This window comes from Amblyomma maculatum, chromosome 11 (assembly GCF_055883805.1).
Source record: "Amblyomma maculatum isolate TAMU_Amacu chromosome 11, ASM5588380v1, whole genome shotgun sequence".
NCBI lineage: Eukaryota > Metazoa > Arthropoda > Arachnida > Ixodida > Ixodidae > Amblyomma > Amblyomma maculatum.
In genome coordinates, this window is record NC_139354.1 from 147,292,161 (window position 1) to 147,318,906 (window position 26,746).

The window sequence follows — 26,746 nt, forward strand, 5'->3', positions numbered from 1 at the left end:
TCGCAGGAGCATTTGAAGGAGTTACGACAACTGACGCTCACATGTTTGCTATGTTCCCGGCGATTTAGTTTTTGTGCGACGCAGCTGCATAAACGTGGTTTATCTCAGAATTAGAGTTTCACTATAGCGGCCCTTTTGTTATTCTGCAGCGCCTGGGGACGTGAACTGTGTGATATAATTCCGCACTGAAAGTGGCCGATGCACTGAGGCTGAGTGATGCATGTCAATCAGCTAACAAGGTTCCATCGGCAACTTACTTAAACTGCCTGCCCTGAAAGTACACTTCCCATTCGTCTGCAAAGGGGAAGTGTCACGTGCTTTGGGGCGTCATGAGAAGGCAGAAGCTGAAGAGTGAAAAAGAGGAAGCAGAAGCTGGCGTGCCCAAGGGACTTGCAGCACCTAGTCCAAGCACTCCCTTACTCAGTACGTAACAATATACCTTGGCCATCCTACACAGAAAAAAGAACGCAAATCACGCACCAGTATTTTTCAAAAAAAATAGGTATCTCACCCTTTTGTGCTGAGATCTCCGTCCCTGCATGAATATTGTACGCATGGACTTGACACGTTCACAGTCATTTCATTAGCCAAGACGGCACCATCTGGTAGCTTGCAAGTTACTGGAAAGAAGAGTAAGCACCGCCATATGTATTTTCAAACGCAACAAGGAAGCTGGCATGCAAAGTGTATAAAGAAATTTTCCTGAAATGATAATTTCTGTTGAGACACCTTATTGTATGCATGTACAGCCGTCATGATTTTTATTTATATGTATAGCGCGAGCATCGATCAATATGTTGGTCAGCGCCTTTAACAGCAATAAGTGTGCAACAGTGGTGCAAGTCGCGCAAGAGCACGAAGAGATAGCGTCGTCTACTACGATGTACTGACCACGAGGACACACGCCCTGGTAGAATACCTGCTCTCGAAAACTTGACGGGCTGCAGAGCGCATGCACATGACTAAAATGTGACAGACGTATCAGTCCTTTTTTCCCTATTAGGAGGTTGCTCTGGAGGAACAGATTTAGGATGCCAATAATAAAAGAAAGGAAATACCGCAGCACACAGAACGCATTGCTTGGAATGCGAACCTTCAGATTAGAGCACCCTCTCTGACGTGGGAACACGATCACAGGCACCAAGCGAAGCACGTCTACTGTACTGACCGGCGTTTTTTTCTGCTTTTTTTTTCGAGCAAATATTGTTGCAGGGCGTGTGGTGCCCTCGTGATCGGAAAAGTAAAGCAGACGATGCTCTCTCTTGGGCGTTCGCGAACTATCGCGATGTTGCATTTGGTCGACGCTCGCGCTATATATTTCAAACTATTGATGGCTGCACGTCCAACAACTGAACGATTAAATATAAAACCGCGCGTCATGACGAGATATGAGTCTTGAAAAACTTCATCATCATCATCACCATCCTCACCCTGACTATCAAATCAAATCAAATCAGATTTGTTTTCCAACAAGTGGATGGTCGCATAGGCTAAAAGCTGTACAAAGAGCTTGACAGAGGCCCAGGAAACCGGTACAAAACAGAGCAGGAGCAAACAGCAGATTCAAAAAGTTCGTTAACAATATGACCATGACATCAAAAGTATTATACAATGTATATCTCTGCAGCACGATATGAAAACAAAACAAAAACATTGATCAAGGATGAAAACAATGGAACAAGCTGAATGCAGAAAGTTTGTAAAGGTGAGTATGATATTTAAAGAACACATGCATGAATAGATTATATATGCACGAAGTAGGTTCTTAACTACTTAGGACTAAAACCAACTGTGTTTTTATGTTATATCCACAGAAGGGCGAAGGCCTCTCCCATAATCATCCAATTAACCCGGTCCTATGCGAGCTGCATCCACTTGACCCATGCGAACTTCTTAACCTCATCTGCCCACCTAATTCTGTGCCGCCCCCTGCTACGCTTTTCTTCCCTTGGAATCTAGTTTGTTACCCTAAGCTACTATCGGTTATCCTCTCTTCGCACTACATGTCCTGCCCATGCCCATTTCTTCTTCTTAATTTCCACTGAAATGTCAGTGACCTGAGTTATTTCTCTGACCCACTCAGCACGTTTCTTATCTCTTAACATTATCCCTACCATTTTGCTTCCATAGCCCTCTGCCTTGTGCTCAACTTAAGTAGAGCCCTATTTGTTAGCTTCCCCGTTTTAGCCACGTAGGTAAGTCCAGGTAAGATGAAACTATTGTTTATTTTCCTCTTGAGCGATACCGGTAACTACTAGTCTCAGTCTGGGAGTGCTTGCCAAATGCGCTCCATTCTAATCTTATTCTCCTTGCTATTTCCCTTTCATGGTCTAGATCAGCGGTTACTACCTGTCCTAAATACATATATGCGCCTACGACTTCCAGTGCTTCGCTACCTAACATAAACTGCTGTTTATTCCCTGGGCTTTTTAACATTACCTTGGTCTTCTGCATATTTATTTTCAAGCCTACCTTTTTACTTTTCCTGTCTAGCTCATCAATCATTTTTTGCAATTCATCCCCTGAGTTACTTAGCAGGGCGATGCCATCAGCCAATCGCAGATTACTGAGGTATTCTCCATCTACTCTTATCCCTAACTGCTGCCATTCCAAGTCTCTGTAAACCTCTTTTAAGCGAGCTGTGAATAGTACTGAAAATATCGTGCCGCCTTGCCTAACACCTTTCTTTATAGCAATTATTTTACTTTAATTATGTAGAACTATGGTTGCTGTGCACCCTCTGTATATATCTTCCAGCACTTTCACGTACGGCTCGCCTGCACCCTGTTTTCGCAATGCCTATACGACCGCCGAGGTTTCTACTGAGTCAAATGCTTTTTCGGAATCAATGAGTGCCATGTATAAGGGCTGGTTATATACCGAGCATGTTTCTATCACCTGGTTGATGGTATCGATGTGATCAATAGTAGAGTAACCTTTCCGAAAATCTGCTTGGTCGTTTGCTTGGTTGCAGTCTAATGTTGCCCTGATTCTATTAGCGATTACTTTGGTAAATACCTTATACGTAACAGACAGTAAGCTTATTGGTCTGTAATTCTTCAAGTCCTTCGCGTCCCTTTTTCTTATGAAATAAGATAATGTTTGTGTTCTGCTATTGTTCCGGTATCGTCGATGACAGACGACATTGCGTATAGATGGTGGGCAATTTTTCTAGCACGATATCCCCCCATCCTTCAAGAAATCTATAGTTACCTGCACCCCTACAGCTGCTTTCCCCCTTTTTATATATTCTAATGCTTTCTGAACTTCATCCTTCGTTACTAGCGGAACGTCTGACTGCATTTCCCTACCCCAATCTCACTATTTTTGTCACTTCGTTGGTTGCTGTAGAGATCAGTATGGAACTCCTCGGCTACTTTGACTATCTTATCCATATTCGTGATGACATTACCCGCCTTGTCCCTTAGCGCATACGTCTAATTTATGCTTATGCCCAATTTCTTCTTCATAGCTTTAAGGCTTCCCCCGTTCTTTACAGTATACTCCCTTTTCTCCATGTTATACTTTTATTATATTTTTTTATTATACCTCAAAGGCCCAATTGAAGGGGTCTTTCGGCCACCTATATCGGCCACTTTGCACTTATTGATTAGCTTTTTATATCTCTGCCAATTCTATCTGGTCTGTTGGATTGGAACCTTTCAAACTTTGGCTTTTCCTAATCAAATCCTTCGTCTCTTTATCTTACCGGTATCCTCTCTAACCATCCTACCACCTACGTTTACAGCACACTCAGTAATGATATCTCTGAAATTATTGTTCATTTCTTCTAGGCTAATGTCGTCATTCTCGGTTAGAGCTAAATAGCGATATCCTGAACTCTTTCTTACTACTCTATTTCGTTCCCTTTTCAGATTTAGACTAATTCGAGACCTTACCATCATGTGGTCACCGCATCACACTTTCCCGATTACCTCTACGTCCTGCATAATGGCGGGGTTAGAACATATTATCAAGTCAATTTCATTTTTAGTCTCCCCTTAAGACTTTTCCATCAACACTTCCGGTTCTTCTCTTTGTTGAAGAAGATGTTCATCATTTTAAGTTGTTGCGCTCTGCAAACTCAACTAGTAACTCCTCCCTGCTATTCCTAGGAGCAATTCCGTAATCACCCAGTGCATGATTTCCTGCCTGCTTTTTCCCTACCTTGGCATTGGAGTCGCCCATTAGTACAGTATACTGTGTCTTTCTTTTCCGCATTGCCAATTCTTCATCTTGATATAAGTTGCCTGGTAATCATAACTAGATGTAGGTGCATAGGCCTGTACTACCTCCATTTTTTACCGCTTATTAAGCCTAATTACGATGCCTGCCACCTTCTCACAAATACTATAAAATTCATCTATATTGCCCGCTATATACTTACTGACAAGGAAGCCTTACTGACAAGTTATCGGTTCTCCGGTAAACCTAGAGAACACAGTCATGCCCATCCTTCAGTACAGTATATGCCTCATTCGGTGTCCTAACCTCCTAAACCCTCTAGTTCCACTAACAGCACTGCTAAACTAGCTTCACTAGCTAGCGCTTTTAGCGTTAAACGTTGCCAGGGCCAGTTTCCAATGGCGGATTGTGCAGAGGAGCCAAAGATTCTTAGCACCTCCGCTGCATCACAGGTCTGACTGCCTCAACACACTAAACTTATTGGGCGGTACATGCTTTGCCGCTGCTCATTCTTAAACTAAGTGCGCATATTTCATATAATAGTGAAGATAAGCTTCTTTACTTCAGTCATATTAAGAAAAATGTACTTACATGAACGACAGAATACAGCAGCACATAACTGAAAACTCAGGAAGAAAGTGAAAATCATTTTTTCGTCTTTCATTCTGGCCCTGCGTAACCTGAAATTATAACGAAAGCATTATTGTCAGTAGCGCCTACTTCTCTTCTGAATAACGCGCACGTCATTAAGTGCCGAAACATGCCGAAACTTGTGAATTGTGTGAGAGGCTTGCTCTATAAAATATCCTTCAGGTGTGGACGCGTGTATCATGGCCAGGCAGGGCGGAGGTGTTAAATAAAACATCCTTATATTTTGCTTCCTTGTGGCTTGCTTGTGTTAATTTCAATCAAAATATTGCAAAGCTCCTAAATCTTTCCGTTCGCTTTGCTTTGAAGCTGTGTGATAACATTACTGAAAGAAAATAGCAACAAACTACCTCGTTCACGGTCAAAGCCCAACCCACTCCCAAGAAAGTTTAAAGAAGCTGTCCTGATAGAGTTCATATAGGCCGAGGAATACGCGAGGTCGAGTTTTCGCTATGGGGAAGGCGAGACATTCGCATGAGCTCTCATTGTGAGCATGCGATAATTGCTGTCATTGCAAGCTGCAATGTGCTTATAATCGCGCTGGCAGTAAATTATGCGCCCATTTATGACGCCCAGAGGAAGTTTACCATGAAAGGACGAGAAGATTGCGTAGTGCATAATACCGGGGCTAGCAGGACAAATTGGAGCGCTTTACAAGGTCCTGGACATCCATAACGGGAATGAAATAGTTAGTGTCGAGGACAAAAACGGAGAAAAACCGGGGTGGTGCAGTGGTAAGATGCACGACTACTGTGCCGGATTCCCGGGTTCGAACCAGAAAACGGCGGCTGCGTTTCTACGGAGGCGGAACGAAGTGGCGTCCGTGTGCTGTGCGATGTGTGCGCACGTTCAAGATCCACAAGTGGTCGAACTTACTCCGTAGCCCTCCACTGCGGCTCACCTCCCTCTCTTCCTTTACGGCGCGGTTAAGGTGTACACCTAGCAAGTTTAAGATGTACCGCGCCTTTCTCTTCCGGTGAACCACGTGCCGGAAGCGTTCGTTTGAGCAGCTGGCGTGGGCGTTTGAGTGATGAAGCCACAGCCCGCCGATTCCACGATAGCCACGATAGTTTGTTTAGAGGTACCGGATCACTATTCACTTGAGCTGTCTTCCATCAAGGCAAGTTACAATCGGGTCTTGGTATTCAAACAGTTGTTCATACTCGCTTTCTGCATTGTCTTCTGGTACAAATGGTTCGATTTCACTGTCGATGGTCTGAAGCTGTTGTTGCAGATTGCTGAGCCTAGCGTGCAACAACTTTGCGCCATTACTTGCAAGTGTCGCTTGCCGCTCGGTCACTTTGTTAATCAGCTTCGTAACTTGCGAACGCAAAACTGTTTCTTTTAAAGGCGTGTCATTTTCTTCGCAATTAGTTAGCCAATAATTAAGCTCACCGGATCGATCACATTAGTAGCTGTGACGACATCATTGTCAAGACGTACCTGGCGTGGATGCGTTGACGTGATCATTGAACTGAAACAAATATCTCGCAACTCCACGGCAGATCGAGTCCCGGGTTTCGGAACACAATTTTTTGTCGTTGTCGTTTCTATCGCATGTATGCATTGGAGCATTTGGTCACAGAATAAAACTCCGGGAAAACTTTACAACTGATTTAATGGCTACAAGGATGAAGAAAACTACAGCCATTTATACCGACGACCGTTCCGTTCGGCGTCTTGTAACTTGTAAGCCAATGGTCCACCGGCCAGCAGTAGCAAGCAGTAGTCGAGCCAGAAACGCTACACCAGCCGCTGAAGAGCACCGCGGCGCGCATACATACGCGCACACACGCGCGCGCCCAAACACACACACCCGCGAGTGGCGGTGTTGGTTGGTTGGGCTACGACACCTGGGCAGCACACATCAGAGGCTCGAGACGCTGGGACAAAGGCTGGAATCCTAGAGCTATAGTGAACTACAATACTAATCTAGTGGCGCAAACGGAGATGCTCGCCAGCGGAACGGCTTAAGCAAACGAATCGCCTCCCGCAAGGGGCGCTGCCGAGCCTTTTACTAGCCCTACACCGCTGTCTCCGTGCTGCTGAGGGCAGTCCGAACGGCTCTCGTGCCATGTCCCCCGGACGGTCACTCTGCGTTTTGGTGTGGCTAGACGCGGCCTCCTTACGAGCTCAGCCGGTGTACAAGGCCTGTGGACGCGTTCTGCGGACAGAAAGCTGTGATCATAGCGAAGTAATGCTTTCACATTAACAAATCCTCTCTTGTGTGCTGTCGGTCTGATTGTAGTGCCATGTAATCCGTACTGAGTGGGACGGGCGCTCCTGAGGCGTCTTTGTTCGCAGCTCAAGATACGATGACACCTGGAAAAGGTGGAAATGCAATCTTCATAGGGAGGACAAACCACTGACAGAAACTGCAGCGTCTGCGAGTGCCACTTTGAGCCCGAATGCATATTGCGGGTCTACTTGCACGTGATAAGCGGCTCCGAAGTGAGACTTCCTCGTGGAAAACCGCCTCTGGCACCTGGTGCGGTGCCTACACTACTGCATATCTGCCCCTCCTACGTTTCTGTGCGAAGCGTTAAACAGAGACTCGAAAGAAAAAGGCCAGCAAAAGCAAGCTTGTCGGTGACCTGCAAAAAGTCACGACAAGGCACACATATCAAAACTGATGAGGTTTGTCTGCCTCGAAGAAATATTTCTGTTTCTGAGCTGAACGTTTTAAACGAATCTGAAGCTGCAGGCTTCACTGAGAGTGAGCTCTTCACAGTTATAGTGCTTCAACGAGTGACGCTTCCTTAAAAGCTCTGGTGTCGGCTGAATTGCAACAGTGACGTCAGTATGCTTTTCGCAACTACTATACAAAGAGACACGGGACTTCAATTTCTCCATAAGAAATGCTTGCTCTTCAGTGCGAATGAAGACAAAACATCCAGCAACAAATCAAGCATTTCGCACCGCCCTTTAATGGTAGCAGACAACACAGAAAGTCGCAATTTTTCACCACATCTGAACTACTCAGAAAGCCAAGATACGAAAACAAAATGCCTAGATAATTACACTGAAGCTAGTTAAAGCAGCGGCTTACAGGAGTATTTACTAAAAAGCATAAATGCATCACAATGGGGCAACGACACAGAAACGGACAAGTGTCTGAAGCGGCAGCAATGCCGCTGCTAGAAGACGTTGCAGTGGCGCCACCTCGTGGTTTCTATGCCAAGGTGTACGCCTGCGCCTTTTCGTTCACTCCACTAGGAGAATATTCTAGTTCACTATACCTAGAGCTCGATGATCTTCCGATAGTGCAAAGAGCGACGCCACTTGACATGCTTTTGGACTTTAGCCGAAAGTGCATTGTGGACACAGACAGCCTGCCTGAGAACATTCTCCCTCTCCGATGCGTCGTCACAGCAACGAACGAAAGCGGCAGATGTACTGTTTTTAAAATCTCTCTTTTAAAGCTACTCTCCTTTCTGAAAGTACAGGTCGAAAGTCGGGAGAATTTGACTGTATTGCAAAGCATGGACCTCAAACAACAACCTAGAGAAGGCTTTAAGGACAATTTGAAGTTGCATGGGAAAACACATGAAAAACATGTATGATCGGCCGTGATGCTGCATCAAAACGCTACCCCGTTGACTTACTTTTCTGCGGTTCCAACAAGCACTAAACGGCGAGCTGCGACGCCGCAAAATCTTTACAAGAAACGAAACGACTGCTGCGGTCGTCCGGCCAATGTTTCAAATCACGAAATCTTGTAATCAGTCACGAGCATGCCGCGTAAGACTGCAGTGCAACAAATATCACCAGAAGCTTTTCAGCACAATGTGCGACCCATCGTACACCGGTAACAGACCACGTGAACCCAACCGAATTGTGACGAACGCGCAAGTAAGCCTTGAATCTACAACGGGAAACGTCTGTACTCCTACAAGAGCCGTTTTACTGCATACCGCAACTGCATTATGTGGTGGACAAACTTGCAAGGCTCAGGTACGCGCTCTGTTCGACGGAGGAAGTCAGCGCTGTTATATCACTGCTGACACCTGGCGGAAATTGGAAGTCATGCTCCCCGGGTATGAGAGGTTTGCTGCCGGTGTGTTCGGAGGCCCCCAAGACGAACGCGATTTCACAAAGGTCGAGAACAACAAAATGTGTGAAGCTTTAGAGTTCTTTGAGAACAACATCAAGCGAGTCGGTACCCTCTATGAGGTTGCGTTGCCTTGGAAAGTCGCGATTTTTCTCGAGGATAACCGAGAAATTGCTCTGAAGCACCTCAATCGATTGGCGAACCGATTGAGAAGGGATCCTTACGTTCTCGAAGAATAGGATGCGGCGATTAGGCAGTACCGTATTCTGGACATGTCAGATTGGTTAGAAGAAAAGGCCAACGCCAACCACGGCGTTTACCACATGCCTCATCAAGCAGTGCTGCGCGACTTAAGGAAATTGGGATTTGTATTTGACGCTTCTACCCACGCCAAAAGTACAGAGTCTTAAGGACAACCTTGAAACAGGAACCAACTTACCGGCAGACCTCATCGGGCATTTGCTTAATTTCCGCAAGTATCGAGTTGCGCTTGTCGCGGACATTAGGCAGGTCCTTCTACCAACTGGAGTGGCAGAGCAAGACAGAGACGCTCTGCGATATTTTTGGTGCCGAGTGACGCCTCAGGCCGGTACTTCGTTGCCTCCCATTGAAACGACGCATGAAGTGAGTGCCGTTTGGAACCGCCGCAAGCCCGTCTCTGCTCTCCGCTATCCGTTGGCACCACTTCACTTGAAAGCCTGCGAGGAAGAGCTTCGCCACAGTGCCAGCTAGATGCAGCAAAGCCTTTATGTAGATGACCTACTAACCGGTGCAGAGGAAGAAGAGGAAGCTCTGAAGCTCTATAACAAAGCCAACCCGATCTTCCGCTCCACCTCGATAAAGTTGCACAAGTGGTCGTCGAAAAACGAAAGGCTACGCCGGCTATTCGGGCAAGACGGCAGCGAAAATAAGTCTCTAGGAATCACCTCCGGGGCGCTGAAGGTGTTAAAACTGACCTGGGACCCCATTACCGATCGCCTCACCTTTGCGCCATGTGTCGCAAACTCCAACACAATGGAGACAGACATCAAACGTTCCATGCTGCAAACTACTGCAGGGATCTGTGACCCACTGGAATGGCTGTCACCCTTTGCTGTGCGGCTAAGATACTTCTTCAGCAGCTGTGGAGCCAGAACGTCGAAGGGGAAGATGCCCTACCAAACGACATGGCAGAATGCTGGAAAACCTGGTACTGTGAATTATAACATCTTCCAGAGATACAGGTACCACAGTACCACGGAGCGGACTTCAGCGGGTCGGCTACAAAAACGCACCTGCACATCTTCACAGACGCCATTATAGCTTCGCTTCTACTCAGCAGGGGCCATGTCTCAACATGCTCGATATATATCCAAGGCTTTGTTGACATGTTCTTACCAAGTGCCAGAATATATACGCTTCGTGTACTTGGTGGCTCCAAAGGCTATTTCCATGACAACAAAAAAGCAGCACTCAATCTATAGTGCCTAGTAGGCACTATACTCAATCTGTGCAGGTGCCGCAGGTACCTTCGCAGACGCCATTCCGGCGGCCTATAGGGCAGTCGCCTACCTCACTATCACTTCTGAAGGCAGCCTAACTTCAAATATTGTAATGAGCAAATCGAGGGTGGCTCCACTTTCACGCTAGCAAGGCTGGAGCTAGTGGCATGTTTGTTTGCAGCTCGACTGTGCAGGTACATAGTAAAGACGCTCGGGAAGCACCCCGATTGCGTTATTCTTTGCACCGATTCCGCGAACGTTTTTCATTGGAATCGGAGTAACCCGGTGCAAGATCACCTTATAAACGCGCGTGTTCAATAAAAATTCATTGTAAAACGCGGACCATGGTGGGGCGGCTTCTATGAGCGTCTTGTCGGACGAACGAAGCAAGCCTTAAATTTAGCAGACGTTGGAACGAGCTACTTGACGTTTGAGTAAATCTCAACTACGCTGGCCGAAGTGGAAGCGGTACTGAACTCCCGTCCACTTACTCATGTTTACACAGAGCCGAAGGAACCTGAACCGCTCTGCTCCGCTATATTTCTTACCGGAAGGCGACTTACCTTCCTTCCGAAGCTGCAAAGAAAGGAAATCTTTGCCTTGTCCTGTAACCTCCTCTGACAAATGATTTCAACTCGCAGCAAAGCATTGCAAAGGGTCTGGAGATGCTGGTGCAGAGTACTTAAAGGAACTAGAGCTGACCTGTTCCAAAGGCGCTCAACGAGGAAAGCAAGTTAAAATTGGAGCCGTGGTCCTCCTGAAAGATGCTCTGTAGCCACGGCAATTGTAGAAGCTGGGACTAATCGAAAAAGCTTTCGCGGGGAGACAACCGGACAAGAGCTTTTGCAGTCCGACTGCCAGGGGGGACCAGACTTCGCGGTCCAATTCAGTTACGTTACTCTCTGGAATGAATCCATTGGTTCACAGGAAGGAAAAGGCGCAGTAACTGACACACTTGCTCTGTGGACACCCGAACCGCGCCGTAAAGGAAGGGAGAAAGGTGGGAATGAAAGTGGAAAGAGACAAAGAGGAGCAGTAGTGGAGGGCTACGGAGTAATTTCGACCACCTAGCGATCTTTTACATGCGCTGACATCGCACAGCACACGGACGCCTCTTCGTTTCGCCTCCATCGAAACGCAGCCGCCGCGGTCGGGTTCGAACCCGGGAACTCCAACACAGAGAAAACTTTAATTCCACCGAAAAGGAGCCCCTCATCTCCCGCGCCGGCACGCAGGCCGGGGAGCGGGTCAGCGAGGGCCCCGCAGGCTGAGGTCAGGTGAGGTTACAAGCACTCTTCATGGCCTCAGCCGCCAGGCGGGTCGCGTGCCGCTGAACGGTGGGATCTCCGCTCCGCAGCCAAACCTCCCAGGCTTCTCTACTATCAATGTTAATGCCGGCGCCTGGGGAATCGGCGCATTGCCATATTATATGATCTAGCGTGCCTTTTTGTCCGCAATTTTTACATTTAGAATCTTCTTCCTCCCCGGTCTGTGTTAAGAAAACCCAGACAGGGCAGATGTAGTTATCGGCTTGTAATCGCCTCCAGATGCGTGCTTCATTGTTAGTGAGAGACCGATCTGGGGGAGGGTATACTTTTCGATCTAATTTGTAAGATTATGTGATCTCATTGTATGTGATAGCGCAATCTTTAACTCCCTTGCATTCGGGCTGTTCTACCACTGCCCGGTGGCAGAGATCTCGGGCCAGCACGTACGCAGCTTCGTTGCCAGGGACAGACTCGTGTGCTGGTATCCATATGATGGATATGGTTCTAGTAATAGGATTTGTGAGAAGAATCTTTTTGGCCTCCTCTGAGATCCGTCCTTTTGCAAAATTCCAGACAGCCGTTTCGCTGTCGCTGATTATAGTTTTGGCCTGTGCACCAGTGCATGCGAGCGCTATTGCGACCTCTTCAGCTGTACTATGGTCACGGGTGCGTGTTGAGGCCGCAATTTTAGGTGCATCTTCTCCATTTACTACTGCCGAGACAGCTGCTCCGTGTCGTCCGCATGATGCGTCTACATAAGCAACTTCATCGACTGCTTTGCGTTTCATCCTTCTGGCGATGACTTTGGCTCTGTGTTCTCTGCGTTCTTTGTTGTAGTCTGGGTGCATGTTTCGAGGTAAAGGTGGTACCAGTATGTGTTCCCTTAGGTTGGGTGGAATAGATGTTTTCGTCTGTGGGCCTCTGTCTGATTGGAGTCCGACCCAGTCTAGGATGGCTCTGCGTGTCTCCGCTTGACTTAGTCTTTCCAGTTGAGAAATTCGGACAGCTTCAGTGAGCTTGCCATGTATTATGATCTCTCCGACTAACCAATGACGTCGTCATTTCGGGGAGGGGGGATATGTAGGGGACAAAACTGACAATGGCCGGAGTGGTGCAGGGGTAAGATGCACGACTACTGTGTCGGGGTGCCCGGTTTCGAACCCGACCAAGGGGGCTGGGTTTTGTGAAGGCGAAACGAAGTGGCATCAGTGTGCTGTGCGATGTGTGCGCATGTAAAAGATCCACAAGTGGTCGAAATTACTTCTCAGCCCTCCACCACAACTCACCTTCTTCCCTTCCCCTACGGCGCGATTCAGGTGCCACCGAGTAGGTATAAGAGATACTGTGCCTTTCCCTTCCGGTGAACCGCACCAACCAACCCAGCGGCCACTCGCGTGTGGTGTGTTTGTGCGCGCGCGTGTCTGCGCGTATGTGTATGCGCCGCGGTGGTTTTCAGCGGCTGGTGTAGCGTTTCTTGCTCGACTGCTGCTTGCTATTGCCGGCCGGTGGACCAGTGGCTTGCAAGACGCCGAGCGAAACGACCTCGGAGGCTGCGTTTCGATGGAGGCGAAACGAAGAGGCGTCCTTGTGCTGTGCGATGTCAGCGCACGTTGGATGGATGGAAAAACTTAATTTTCGTCAGAGAGCATGTATGGATGGTTCCGTGTTAGATGGCCATCAACCCATGGCTGAGGGCGACCTGAGTGGCCCACTCCACGGCCCTGGTCTGGACGACCGGGTCTGAGCTGGCCAACACGGCCTCCCACTGCTCAAGGGAAGGATCACGCATAATATCCGCCGGTGGCGGTGCTATGCTACAGCTCCATAATATGTGGTCATAGGTTGCCAATTCCAGACACCATTTGCACTCCGGTTGTATGTCCGGGTAGATTTTGCTCAACACGTATGGGTTGAAGAAACATCTAGTCTGCAATTGTTGCCAGACGCATTCCTGCGCCTTCACCAATTGCTTGTCCGGGGTGGGTAAATCCTCCGCTCAAGTTTGAAATGATTAGTAATGTCATGAAACGATACCAGCCCATCTCTCGTGGACCTTCCCGGAACGTCCGGCTCACCTACTCGGCTGACGAAACCTCGAGCATTCATGTGAGCCGCCTCGTTCCCAGGATTCCCAGAGTGTACTGGTACCCAGACAATTTCCGCCTCCGTAGTCCCTCGCCCCGTGGCCCGATTCAGCAATCGCGCCGCTGTGTAGATATTCTGCCCCTCGCCAAATTTCGGATGACTGTTTTGGAATCGCTGAAGATCAAGTCAGCATTACTACTAGTAATAGCTAGTGCTATCGCCGCTTCCTCTGCAGTTTCTGGGGAGCGGGTTTTGACTGATCCGGAGGCGATCAAGCGTTCCCGCCCGTCCACCACTGCAATTGCAAATGCGTCCTTGTCCCTATACTCGGCGACATCTGCATATACTGCCCCATTGTACTTCCCGTACTTAACATGTAAAGCTTTGGCTCTTGCCTTCCTGCGGTCCTCGTGATGTATTGGATGCATGTTCTTGGGCAAAGGTTTTATGTACAAGCCCTTGTGCATTTCCCGCCTAATCTGAATTTTAGTGTCACCAGCTGGAGCGTCAACTCCAATGCCGATCCTTTCCAATATGTCCCTTCCTGCTTTTGTTTTTGAAAGCCTACCGAGCTGCATCACCAAGTGCGCCTCCCGTAGTTCTTCTAGGGTGTTGTGCACCCCTAATCTCAGCAGCCTTTCGGTAGACGCATTGTGAGGCAACCCAAGGGCCGCTTTATATGCCTGCCTAATCATAGCCTCCACCTTGCCTTTTTCTGTCGCGTCCAACTTCAAATAAGGCGTCGCATACACTATTCTACTGAGCACAAACGCCTGCACCAGCTTACACAAGTCCTTCTCCTTAACACCTCTCTTACGATTAGTGATTCTCCTGATTAGCCTCACGGTAGCATTGACCGTATTTTTAAGCCTTTTCAAGGACTCGCTATTTTTCCTGTTAGTCTGCAGATACATACACAGGATCCTGATCGTTTGGACCTCAGCGACCGGTACGCCCCCACTTTGACCTCTAAAGGCGGTGGCGGCACATAGTGCCTCGCATGTATCCCTCTTGGCTTGTCCCTCAGCACAAAAAGCTCGGACATGGGCTGAGAGCACGAGAGTCCTGCTTCCCCTGCTAGCTCCTCAACAATATCCACCGCGTGCTGTAGAGTTTCTTCCAAATGTGCGTCACTGCCTCTTGTTACCCAAAGAGTAATGTCATCCGCATAAAATGTATGTTTAATTTCCGATATCCCTTGCAGCCTGGGTGGCATCTTGATCAATGCGAGATTAAATAGGAACGGCGATAATACCGACCTTTGCGGTGTCCTCTTGCCCCCCAATGGGAAGGGATCCGATTTCATTTCTCCGACTATAATATCCGCAGTCCTACCCTCCAGAAACGATCTGATGTACCGGAAGGTTCTACCCCCCGGTCTTATGTCCGATAGGTTCCTCAATATTGCCTCATGGGTAACATTGTCAAAGACCTTAGGTGCCGTACCCAGGGTCAACCACGTCTTTTTTTATCTGGATCATGACGTCTTGCGTTGATAAATTAGCCCTGAAACCAATCATTGTTTCAGGTATCAACTCCTTGTCCTCTACATAACCCTGAAGCCTGTTCAGGACCACATGCTCCATCAATTTGGCTAAACACGACGTTAGCGAGATGGGACGCAGATTCTCAATGCAGAGCTTCTTCCCTGCTTTAGGAATAAACGTAATCCTAGCATGCTTCCACTCTGGCGTAATCTCCCCGGCCACCCAAAATTTATTCATCAAATTTGTTAGGGCCCCTACTGACTTGAAATCCAGGTTCCTCAGCATCTTATTAGTAACCCCGTCCGGACCCGCTGCTGACGTGGTACGAAGCTGACCCATTGCAAACTCCACCTCCGCCAACGTAGTCTGCATCTAATTCAAGGTTTTCTTCTCCTGAGTAATCCGGCAAGCAGCCGCCCGCCTCTGCGTTTATGTAACGTCTTCGGAGTTCATGTGTAAACTCCCTAGTTGTGCCTTGATACCGATGCACTAACCTAGCCATTTGCCCCTTCTGCGCAGATTTGGTTGCCGTCGGGTATTAAAGGTGCCTCAACAACTGCCATGTTTTTTTGCATCCAAATTGCTCATTCATCCGGTCACAAATCTGCCCCCACTGTTTGCACTGTAACTCCAATGTGTACGTTTCGATTTCTCGTTCTAACTTGGCCATCTTTCTACGGAGCACACCATTATGCCTTTGTTTCCTCCACCTCCGAAGGAGACTCGCATGTGCTTCCCACATGTGTAACAATCTGGAGTCAGCCGTAGAGCCCTCCTCCCCCGCTGGAACCTCTCTTGTGGTACTCTTCACAGCCTGCTTGAGTGCCTCAACCCAGGCTCCTAAGTCCTCGATTTCCCCAGTCACTGTATCATTCCTGACTTCCCGAAATCGGTCCCAGTCCGTCACTCGAGTTCCTTTCACCTTGTCTTTGTGCTTAGCAGCACTAAATATCGTGGAAAGGATATAGTGATCACTTCCCAGTGGCTGTCCCGTGTTTACCCACTTTGCATCCCTGATACCATTCACAAATGTGGGATCTAGAGAGGTGTCTATGTTCACGCTGTTGCTTATCCTCGTATGATCTAGCGGGTTGTTCAAGACCGTCCATCACAGGTCCTGGGCAACCTGCCAAAGTTTATTTCCCTTCGGGGTGGCTCGGATGTAGCCCCACTCCGGATGAGGCGCATTGAAATCCCCCAACACGATGAGTTGAGACCTAGCCGCTAGCCGTTGCGTCTTTATCAGGAGGTCTGGCAAGCCCACCCCCTTATCTTTTGGAGAAGAGTATACATTAAGAGCAAAGAGACTCTTATCACCTTTTCTTTTGGGTAAAATCTCCAGCAGGACGTAGTCCTCCCTGCTACTATCAATGGTATGCTGAATCACTGTGGTGTTACGATGGACTAGCATGGCTGTAAAGACGCTCGATACGCCCCCTTGATCAATCTCTGGTGGTGTAAATGTCTTAAATCCCGGTAATTTAACCGAGCCGCTAGCCTCCTGCAAAGCTATATTGTCCGGCTTACTATCTAGATTTTGTATGTGCAACTGCAGGTTCCCCCGCTTGCGACGGAAGCCCCTGCAGTTCCACTGCCAAACCTCAATTTGCTGGCGAGGGGCAATGGTGAGGCACTAGGTTCACTAACATCGGCTCCTGGCCGACTACGGGAGGCAATCTAGCCTCTAGCATAGAATTTAGGTGTTTAAACATACCCATTACTTGGGTCTGGAAACCCCTTAAGTCATTGGTGAAGGCGTCAAGACGCTCCTCAATCTTGCCTAGTCTGGCTTCGATCTTGTCGACCCGACCTTCCAACCTATCCTGTCTTTCTTCCAGTTTTCCTACTCTCTCCGCAAGGGTAAGCATGTCCCTCCTAAGACTAGTGACTTTAACTACTGGCTGCGGTGTGTCCGCCGCCGAAGTTTCTGCTATTCTCTTTGCATGAGCTCCCTCATCTGCCGGCGGCGGCCTTTTGACCGTCCCCCGATTCTCAACTTCCATAGCTGTACAGTTATCGTCCACGCTAGAAGCGTTCGCCTGCGCCGCTTTCTGTGGGGCGTCCACGCTAGAAGCATTCGCCTGCGCCGCTTTCTGTGGGGCCTGGGCCAGCGGCGTCTGTACCCTTTCTACTCTGCCGGTTTTAAGCGCGCGTTCCATCTCTGCCATCCTAGCTTCCATCTTTTTGATAGTTTCGGCTTGCTGCAACACCTGCCTTTGTAGCTCCTTCTCTCGAGCAGTCTCATTTTGGGAGCCCGCGTTTGGCCAGCTCACCTTTTTCCTTGTGGCACTTGGACTTCTTCCATGACCGGAACCTTGCCCTCCTCCTTTGCCAGGCTCGGGTCCGGGCAGTGACGGGAAGGAAGCTGACCGGTCCCTTCTCTTGCTATCGCCTCTCGCACCGCTAGATGACCGCTTCCTGGGCCTCGAATGCCGCTCTTCCTTGCCAGTTTGGCTCTTGTCCTCGTTGCTGTGCTGCGAACGCCGCTCTTCCTTGCCAGTTTGGCTCTTGTCCTCGTTGCTGTGCTGCAGACCCGTCGGCTGCTGACGGGCTAGACAAAACTTGCAGTTGCGGCTTCCCGTGCTGTGCGCCCCATGGCACACGATGCAGTCCGGCGTGCAGGTCAGCGACTCTCCGTCCGGTGGTGCAGGATGTTCCTTCCCGCAACGGCGACACAGATTAGCCTTCGGACGATAGCAAACGTCCGCCCGATGTCCCACTCGTCTGCAGTTATAGCAGGTCTCGACTAACTCTCTATACTGGATCACAGCGTACAGACAGTTCCAATAAACAACTTGCCGGGGAACGCGCTTCCCGCCGAAAGTGATCTGAATCGCCTTTGACTTGCCCAAAGGTCTGGCATCCAAAATGTCCATGTCTTCTTTCTTCTCCAAGAATCCTGCGCGAACTTCTGCCAATGGGCATCCGTTGTACGCATTGTAAATTACTCCGCGCACAGAGTTCTCCGGCGCCGCCACGTATGCCGAAACCTCAAGGTCACGTCCGCCCAGCTTGAGCGTCTTTACATTCGCATATGCCCCACTAGGATTCATACACGGCGTGCTCACCGTCATCGTGTTGTTTGTCTCATTGACCCGCACCAGGTCTTCTTCCACCGCAGTCGCGTTCGTCAGCTCCGCTGCCGCTCTCAAGGCAACCCGAGCTCCCTCGGCGTCACTATACTCAAGTCCCAATTCTTGGGCCGGCACACAACCTTGAAATCCTTGGCTGGCATCTTCAGAAACGGTCCCCGTTTCTTCCACACCGGCGCTTTCCCCCGCTTGACTTGGGCTGCTCCGTGCGTCTGGCGCCCGTCGCTGCCCGCCTGTTTCTCGGTAGGCCTACTCTCGGAGTGATCCCCGTACACAGACTTCTTGAATCGATCTTGCGCCTTCAAAACCCAGGTCCATTCTCCCGCCTCGAACTCTTCGGGCGTTATAGATTCTCCCTCAACGGAGTACTCCATTGTCTTCAGCCTCGCAAAGGCCCACAACCACAAGTCACAGCCCCGGAGCCGGGTGCCGCAGGCGTCGGCTCGGTCTAATGATTAGGCCTGATTTGCCGCACCGTGGTCGAGTACAAATCGTGAAAAAAACCCCTAAAAGGGGGGAACACTTGCCAAAATATGGTGTCCACAGGTACAGGGCAACTGCCTGCAGACGATTCCACAAAAAAGCAAGTCCAAGGCACAGCGCGTTCCGCCGAAAATCGGTCTCAAGGCGGGAGCTCATGCGGAACACGTCCGCACAGCGTCCGCTCTACAACAGATCCACGGCCAGACAAAGATCCCCAGGTGGTCGAAAATACTCCGTAGCCCTCCACTACGGCCCCTCTTTCTCTATTTCCACTTTAACTCCCACCTTCCTCCCTTCCTTCACGGCGCGGTTCAGGTGTCCACAGAAAACGAGTGAGACAGTTTCCGCGCCTTTCCCTTCCAGTGAACCAATTATTATTATTATTAACGGTCGTCGGTATGAATTCCTGTAGTTTTCTTCTTTCATGTAGCCATTAAATCAGTTAAGTTTCGCTGGAGTTTTTATTCTGTGACCAAAATACTCCAACGCAGGCACGCAACAGCAACGACGACTGTTATAGCTAGAAAAGGCTGTTAAGAGTCGCGGTGTATAGCGGAGATTACATGTAATGGGTGGTGGTAGATTAATAATAACGGCATCTATTATAGGTGGATGAGTGACAGAATACCAATAAAAGAAGCTGCAAACATTCATACTCTCGCAAGCCGCAGGAGGCTACCACGTTTATGTCTTTTTCACAAACCATTAAAGATACGTTAAATAACTCTGTAAGCTATTTCTGACTCTCGTCACTGCTGTTCGCTTTCTTGGTGTGCTTAGTCCCATTTTCCTGCCCTTTTATCAATTTGTTGTTCAATGTTTTTTTTAGGCTTTGCGTTTTTTCCATCAATAAATAGATCCAATGTTACATACTTTATTTTGCTTCGTGCATTTACTAACCTATATTTTAAATTGCACCCCTGGTATTATTACTATGCTTGTGATTTGTTTTAGTTTTGTAATGTCATATTTCAAGAGTTATTGCACTGAAGAAGTACTGCAGTGACTGAACGTGGCCACCGAGAGAACTGAATAAGGGAACCAGGGCACCAGAAAAGGGCCTACTTTTCAGTGTCCTCTCCTTCTACCGACTGCACTCCTTTTTCCTCTACTCTAATAACCGTTTGCCTGCCCCTCCCCCCCCCCCTGTGAAGCATCGCCCCGATATGTTGTTACCACCAGACAGAACAGTGTGAAGAAAAAGCGGCCATGATTTCCACCACGAGTCTGACATCACGGAATAGACTACATGCATCCTGAAAGTCAGTCAGGGGGTCTTAGTATGGTTTCATTTGCACCACATGCATAACATCCTGCGCTTGCTGTTTGTTGTGCGATGCACGACCTGGCGAGGATGGTGCTACTTCCTAAATTACGCCGCCAAGGTGGGGGTGGTGGTGACAAACGTTTATTCATTTAAAAGGGGTGGATGTATGCATGAGCCGGATCATTGACTATCAGCCCTTACAGATACTGGGTGGGGTCCCTAGTACGGGACCCCAGTGGCGCCGGCCGCTGCCCGGGCGCGCTCGACCAACGCCTTTTGGACCTGCAGGTCATACAGCCGAGCATGGTCGCCTCCCAGTCCTCCCGAGTGGGGTTGGGGTGAGGAGGAATAGCTGGGTTGGATGGGCAAGCCCACACCATGTGGTAGCTGTCCGAAAACTTCTCCGCACAGCGCGGACACCTGCCCGTGAAGGAGGGATTAAAATGTTTTAGTGCTGCCGGGCACAGCAGAGTGTTGGTATACAGACGGAGTAGAAGCCGCTCCTTCGTCTTAGATAGACCTTTACTCGGGCGAGGGTAAAGACTATGACAAGATTGATGGTAAAGAACAATGTCTTTAAAAGAACACGCGGGTTCGAATTCGAGATCCTGATCTAGGAGGTCGAGATGGGAAGCCCGGAAAGAGAGTGCGCGGGCGGCGGCGTCGGCTGCCTCATTCCCTTCGAGACCCATATGAGCAGGAGCCCATACTATTTTCCGGTAAGTGGGGTCCCCGGTATAGGGGCAATTTTGAAGTAGTCGGTAGGCTAAGTATGGTGCCCAGCCTTGCTCGACATTCCGACAGGCCCCTCGCGAGTCGGAGATAATTGTTTTAGAATCAGTGTGAGTGGCTGCCAGCGCAATGGCAACCTCCTCCGCGTGGGTTATGTCACGGGCGCGAAATGCAAGCCCGTTAACAGTTTTGGACTGGTGGACCACTGCAGCCGTGTACCATCCCCCATGGTGGGGGCCGGAGGCGTCCATGTAGTAAATGTCGGGTTTCGACCCATAATGGCGGCCCAGGGCTTCCGCCCAAGCCAGGCGCTGGCCATTGGGGTCTTCACGTGTCATGTTTTAGGAAGAGGGCGTACGTGCAGGGCGCATTTCCACTCGAAAGGGAGGCGTACACGATCTTCCATAAAAGTGGTATGTTGGATGTGTAGCCGGGCAAGGAGGCGGCGACCCGACAGTGTTTTAAAAAGACGTGTGTATTGGTTGGCTAAGTGAGCCTCTCGGATCTTCCGGAACGTATTCACCATGTCCAGGCCCAGTAGACGTTGGTTGGAGGTGTTCACGGGGAGATCGAGGGCTCTCTTAAAAATTTTGCGCAGGACGACTTCGAGTGCATCCTCGTCTTGTTTCCGAAGGTGGAGGTAAGGAGTCGAATACAAGATTCGACTGGTCACAAATGCATTCGTCAGCCGCAAGGCGTCTTTGCACCGCAACCCCCCCCCGCCCGTTTGTTAGAAACCCGGCGGACCATGCAGCCCACCTGGTCCCCCACCTTGCGGAGTTTCGCCAAGGTAGTGTCCGACCGTCTATGTTGATGAATGAAGAGTCCCAGTAGCCGGACTTCTGTTCGTCCAGGAATTGATCCTGTCTCTAAAAAAGCTCACTTTGGTGAGTGGCGTATGTGTACAAATTCAGATTTTTGAGGGGAGCATTGAAGGCCGCAGCGGCGAGCATAACGGTCCACTATGGTTGCCGCTTGCTGCAGGTTGGCCTCAATATCTCCAAGAGAACCTTGCGTGGCCCACAGGTTTATGTCATCGGCATACAGCACATGCTGCACACCGGTGACAGCACCCAACTGGGCCGGCAGGTGCATCATAGCCAGATTGAATAAGAGAGGAGACAGCACTGCAACCTGTAATGTTCCTCTGGTTCCAAGTAGAAACGGGCCATGTTCGGTGTCCTGGATTTCAATGTAGAATTGGCGATCTGTCAAAAATTGCCAAATGTATCTGAACGCGTTACGTCCGCAACCGCTTTGTGAAAGATGAGTGAGTATTACCTCATGAGTAACGTTGTCAAATGCTCCTTTCAAGTCTATGGCGAGGATGACATTGTCGTTGTGAGGGCATTCGACCGGGTCAAGAACGTCCCGATTAAGTTGTAGCAATACATCCTGTGCGGACTTGTACGGGCGAAATCCGAACATGGAGTCTGCGAAGATGTGTTGATTTTCCATGAACTCGGACAACCTGTCACGCACCATCGTCTCCATTAGTTTGCCCGCACACGAGGTTAGAGAGATGGGGCGAAGGTTGTCCGTGTTGATAGCCTTGCCAGCTTTTGGAATGAAAGTGACCAGAGCAGTCTTCCAATCGATGGGGAGTGGCGCGTCCCCAAGCCAAATTGAATTGATGTAATCCAATAAAGACTGGTAGGCCAGGTCGGGTAAGTTAGCTAGTAATTTGACTGTAGTTTTGTCCCGACCCGGGGCTGTGCCACATTTCATTTTCGCCAGGGCCGCCCATAGATCGTGGAGCTGAAACGGCTGATCCAGCCCAGCGTTCTCCGAACCTGCATAAGAGTGCGCCGGTCCGCGTGGGTCCTGGATAGTGCTCAAGTATTGGTCCCGCAGCTTGTGCGCTAGCTGAGTTGTGTTGCCCTGAAAGCTGTGTACGGCACGTTGTAGATGTTTCTGAGTTTCTGTGTGCGTCTGCGTTGGGTCGATAAGAGCGCGGAAGAGCCGCTAGGTGTTCCTGCTAGACATCTCCCGCGCCGCCGTGTTGCAACAATCCACCCAGTAGGCGTCTGCGAGCTGGGCTGCATACTCGGCCGCCTGCTGGGTGAGCTCTTAAATTCGAGCCTTAAGTTTACGGTTATGTTTTTGTCGGCGCCACCGGCGGACAAGGCAATGCCGCGCTTCCCAGAGGTGGAGGAGGTGGTTATCTACGTCTGATACCGCCTCGGAAAGCTGAATTTGGTTTCGGTGGAGCGAATGCTAAAACCAGTTGTTCGGACCATGACTGGTAGCTTTGCTCGAATATAGATGTAGTTGTGTTGTAATTTTTCCTACATTTGGACCAGTCTGGCAGTCGAGCCTGTGTTGTGGGTTTTGCTAATGGTCTGTTCCAAATTGTAGTGTTTAGTATACAGTGGTCGCTACCGAGGGTTTCCTCAGTGGCGACCCAGTCAGCATACTGAATGTTGCGGGTAAAGGTTAAATCCGGACACGTATCCCGAGTCACGGAGTTACCTATACGTGTTCGGTGGACGGGGTCTGTGTGAACAGTGAGGCCCAATGTAGACGCAAGCTCCGCCAACTTGCGTCCCCGTTTCACTTCACGGCGGTACCCCCCGCCTCGACTGCGGGCGTTAAAATCGCCCACAATCAAGAGGGGGTCCCGACCCGCAGCTTTCAGCGCACGGCTGAAAAGGTCCGAGAATGATACATTCGGCAATTTTGGGTGGGCAGTAGACATTTAGAATGTGCAGTGGTGGGTCCTGCTTGCGGAGGGGGAGGAGAGTCACCATTACATGGGAATAGCCAAGTTGAAGGTTCAAGTCGACCATATTTGCTGTGTAATTTTTATGAACGCATAGACAAGACGAAGGGTCGTGCTGAAACATCGTAAAGTTTGTTAGGGTGGCACCTCTTCCTGGCTCCTGAAGGGCCACCACGGCGGGCATATGCTCGAAAGTTGAGCGGAAAAGCCGAAGGTCGGCCCGCTTAGTGCGAGACCGTAGCCCTCGGCAATTCCATTGAGTTACAGTGATGGGGGAGGCCAATTTAGATAAGGGGGAATGCCTATACCGAGGTTGTCCCGCCATGTTCAGGTTTTGGGGTTAGAGGAGGGAAGGTAGAGGCCCGGAGCCATCAACCCGGGGCTGAAATTCAGCTCCTGGGAGGGGGCAGCTATCTTCCTCATTTTCGATGTCAATTTCTTGACGCGAAAATTTTGAGGGCCGGCTGGATACGTTTTTAAGAGGGGCGGCCCGGCGAGACGTGTGGGGGGGATTCGCGACCTGTTGAGCGATCATGGTAGGAAGGGCCTCCATGACTTTAGCAATGATACGCTCCATTGCCGTCCCGATAAGGATTTCGAATTTGGCGTTAAGGCGGGCCTCAAGAATGACCACGGAGGAGTCCGAGGTCACCGGTGCCGCCGCATCGCCCTCCAGGGCTTCTGCTTGGGGGCAGGTTGTGGGGGAGGAGCAGTTTTAGTTTCAAGGGCTTCAATTTTGGCAAGTAGAATCTCGTTTTGGACCCGGAGAGAAGCTACCAGGTTATGAAGCTCGGCGTCGGCCGCCGAGCGAGCCTGAGGAGAAGGGGGGTGGGAGGAGGAGGCAACCCTACCCGAGCCGCTCACTTGCTTTCCTTTTTTGACCGCATTTGCCCAGGCACCGCTTTCGCCTTGCTTGAGTTGGGAGTAGGCTTGCTTCCCCGAACCGCCGTGTGGGGGTGGTGGTGGCGCTTGGTCGCCTTTGATGTCACGTCCGCTTGAAGGTGCTTGCTTCTTGGAATTGGTGGCGTCACCGCCGGTGACGTGATCCTGTTGACGTGGCTTCTTGCCCGTTGCGCCAGTTTTGCGGCCCTTTTGGGCAATCGTATTGGTGTTGAGGCGGTACTTGGCGGTCAGTCTCTGGAGTTTGTGGCATGGCCTCCACCACAAACAGCACATTTCAGCTTAAAATCATGAGGGGCCCGCACTCCCTCGACGAAAGGAGCCTGTAGTCCACACAGGCCGCACTTATCTTGCAGTGGATTTGGGCATGTGTCTACCCTGTGGCCCACGGTGCCACACACACCGCAGGCTGGGATAGTGCGCAGGTAGGGCTGCACTTGGACAATTTCCGAGTTGTAGGTCACCATCCGCGGCTTCACTTTTCCGGCAAAAGTAAGACGAGCCTGATTGGAGGTTCCAAAATTGCAAATTTCCAAGATAGTGCCATGCCTCCACTGGACACCATCTTTCAGGGTTTCCGCTGTTTTGTGATTTGCCACAGTGATGACGCCGTAGCAAATTTCTTCGCCATTTTGCTTGAGATGACCTCGCAGTGGCACATCACTCTGATCTGATTTGATCGCGAAATCACCAAGCAGACGGTCCGCCACGTATTCGTTTTTCGTGCTCGCAATGAGATTTTGCTCGCGGGAAACAACGAAGCTGAGTTCGGACGCCATTTGCACGCCGAGATAGGCACGCAAGGCTAAGCCCAGCTCACCACGTTGGAAGACAGTCCCGATGGCCACAGCGGTTCGGGGCTTGATGATCACGACGAAATCGTCGGGGCGGAATTTGTGGAGAGGTCTGGGCCTCAACGATGACTTGGGTTGGCGATCCTTGGCCGCGTGCGAGACGCGGTCGTGCTGAGGTGGGGTTGACTTACCGGATGCCAACCTGACGTCTGCCGTCATCTTCGCTTTCCGGCGCTGAGAGCGGCTCTCAACGAGACGGAGGAGATTTGAGTCCCGGAGCTGGTCCGATGGTGCCGAATTGGGTTATCCTGCTTGAGGAACTGTCGACCAGGTCATGGCGTCCGGGTCGTAGCTGCGTTGAGGCAGGGCGTTCGCCATGTTGATGCGGAGCGTGGCTTCCTCGCCGCCGGACGCCGGCGCAGCCGTTAGGCTTAGCGGCGGTGCTACCGAGCGCGAGTGAAAGTCCGCTCTAAAGTGGTGAAAAATTTGCCCGCCGGGATTGAAGTGGTGTCCCTGTGTTCCGGGCAACTTTCTGCGTCTGATGGATGCCAAATTTGCTGGGTTTGGCAAATTGGTCGGCGGCGACGGCGTTTCGATGGAAGCGAAAGGGAGAGGCGGCCGCGTACTGTGCGATGTTGTTGTGTTGTTCCCGCCGAGGAGGCCGACAACAAGCTAAGGGCCGACGTAGATGCGCAGTAATTTTTCGGACAGCCCGCGATGACAACAGGCGCCCAGATTACACATAGTTGTCTGTGTTGTAGGCAACCTAGCAGCGTCCAAGATAGTAGCGGTCGGCATCAATCTGCTGCTGACAGGGAATACGTTGTCAGAGCGGTAGCACAGCGTCCAGCATGGTAATAACCTGGCGACTGAAGACTAATTCGAACGGAGTAAGCCTCCTGGTTTCTTGCTGCGCGGTATTATACGCTAATGTTGCGTATGGAAAAATTTCCTCCCATGTTTCGCGCTCGCTAGATATCAACATGAATGGAAAGTATGTCGGCCAAGCTTCAGTTGAGGTTTTGCATCAAGCAATTTCCCTGCAGTCGTGGCCGTTTTACGCCAATGGCTGGTGTGCGTAAGTTTCAGCACAGCCTGAGTGAAGCGGGCCGTAAATGTATCTCCTCAGTTGGTAATGATAGCAGCAGGAGCGCCATTACGCAGAACAGACAAAGCATTCGACTACTTCAGCAGCAGCACCGCTGGCAAATCCCGTGGTCGCAGCGTACCGTGTCAAGCAATCGGTCGCGACCACAATGTACCGTTTCCCACTGGACGATTTTGGAAAGGGTCGTGCAGTTTCACGCCAAGTTAGTGGGAAGGGGCCTTTAGGGGTGTTATGGGCTGCAGAACGCCTGCTAGTTTCAGAGAAGGAAATTTGTGGCATTGTCAATTGCGGCATGTTGTTACGTATTTACGCAGTGATGGTAGTAAATTAGGCCCCTAATACATCAGCCGAATCTTTGCCAGTGTGCGACTGGCCCCCAATTGGCCGGCAGATTGTTTCTTTTGACAAGCGCTTAAGATTTTGGACCTTAACTGCAATACCAC

At 50.1% G+C, this 26,746-nt stretch overlaps 1 long non-coding RNA gene across 1 annotated transcript in view; it reads right to left on the reverse strand.

Moving 5' to 3' along the window:
* LOC146175139 (uncharacterized) overlaps positions 1–26,746 on the reverse strand; it is a 119,525-nt gene that overhangs the window by 53,811 nt on the left and 38,968 nt on the right. Inside the window, exons 3-4 of the long non-coding RNA XR_014701857.1 lie at positions 4,777–4,865; positions 512–620 (exon numbers count right to left, since the gene is read on the reverse strand). This is a non-coding gene — a long non-coding RNA (uncharacterized LOC146175139). The remainder of the gene's footprint in view (positions 1–511; positions 621–4,776; positions 4,866–26,746) is intronic.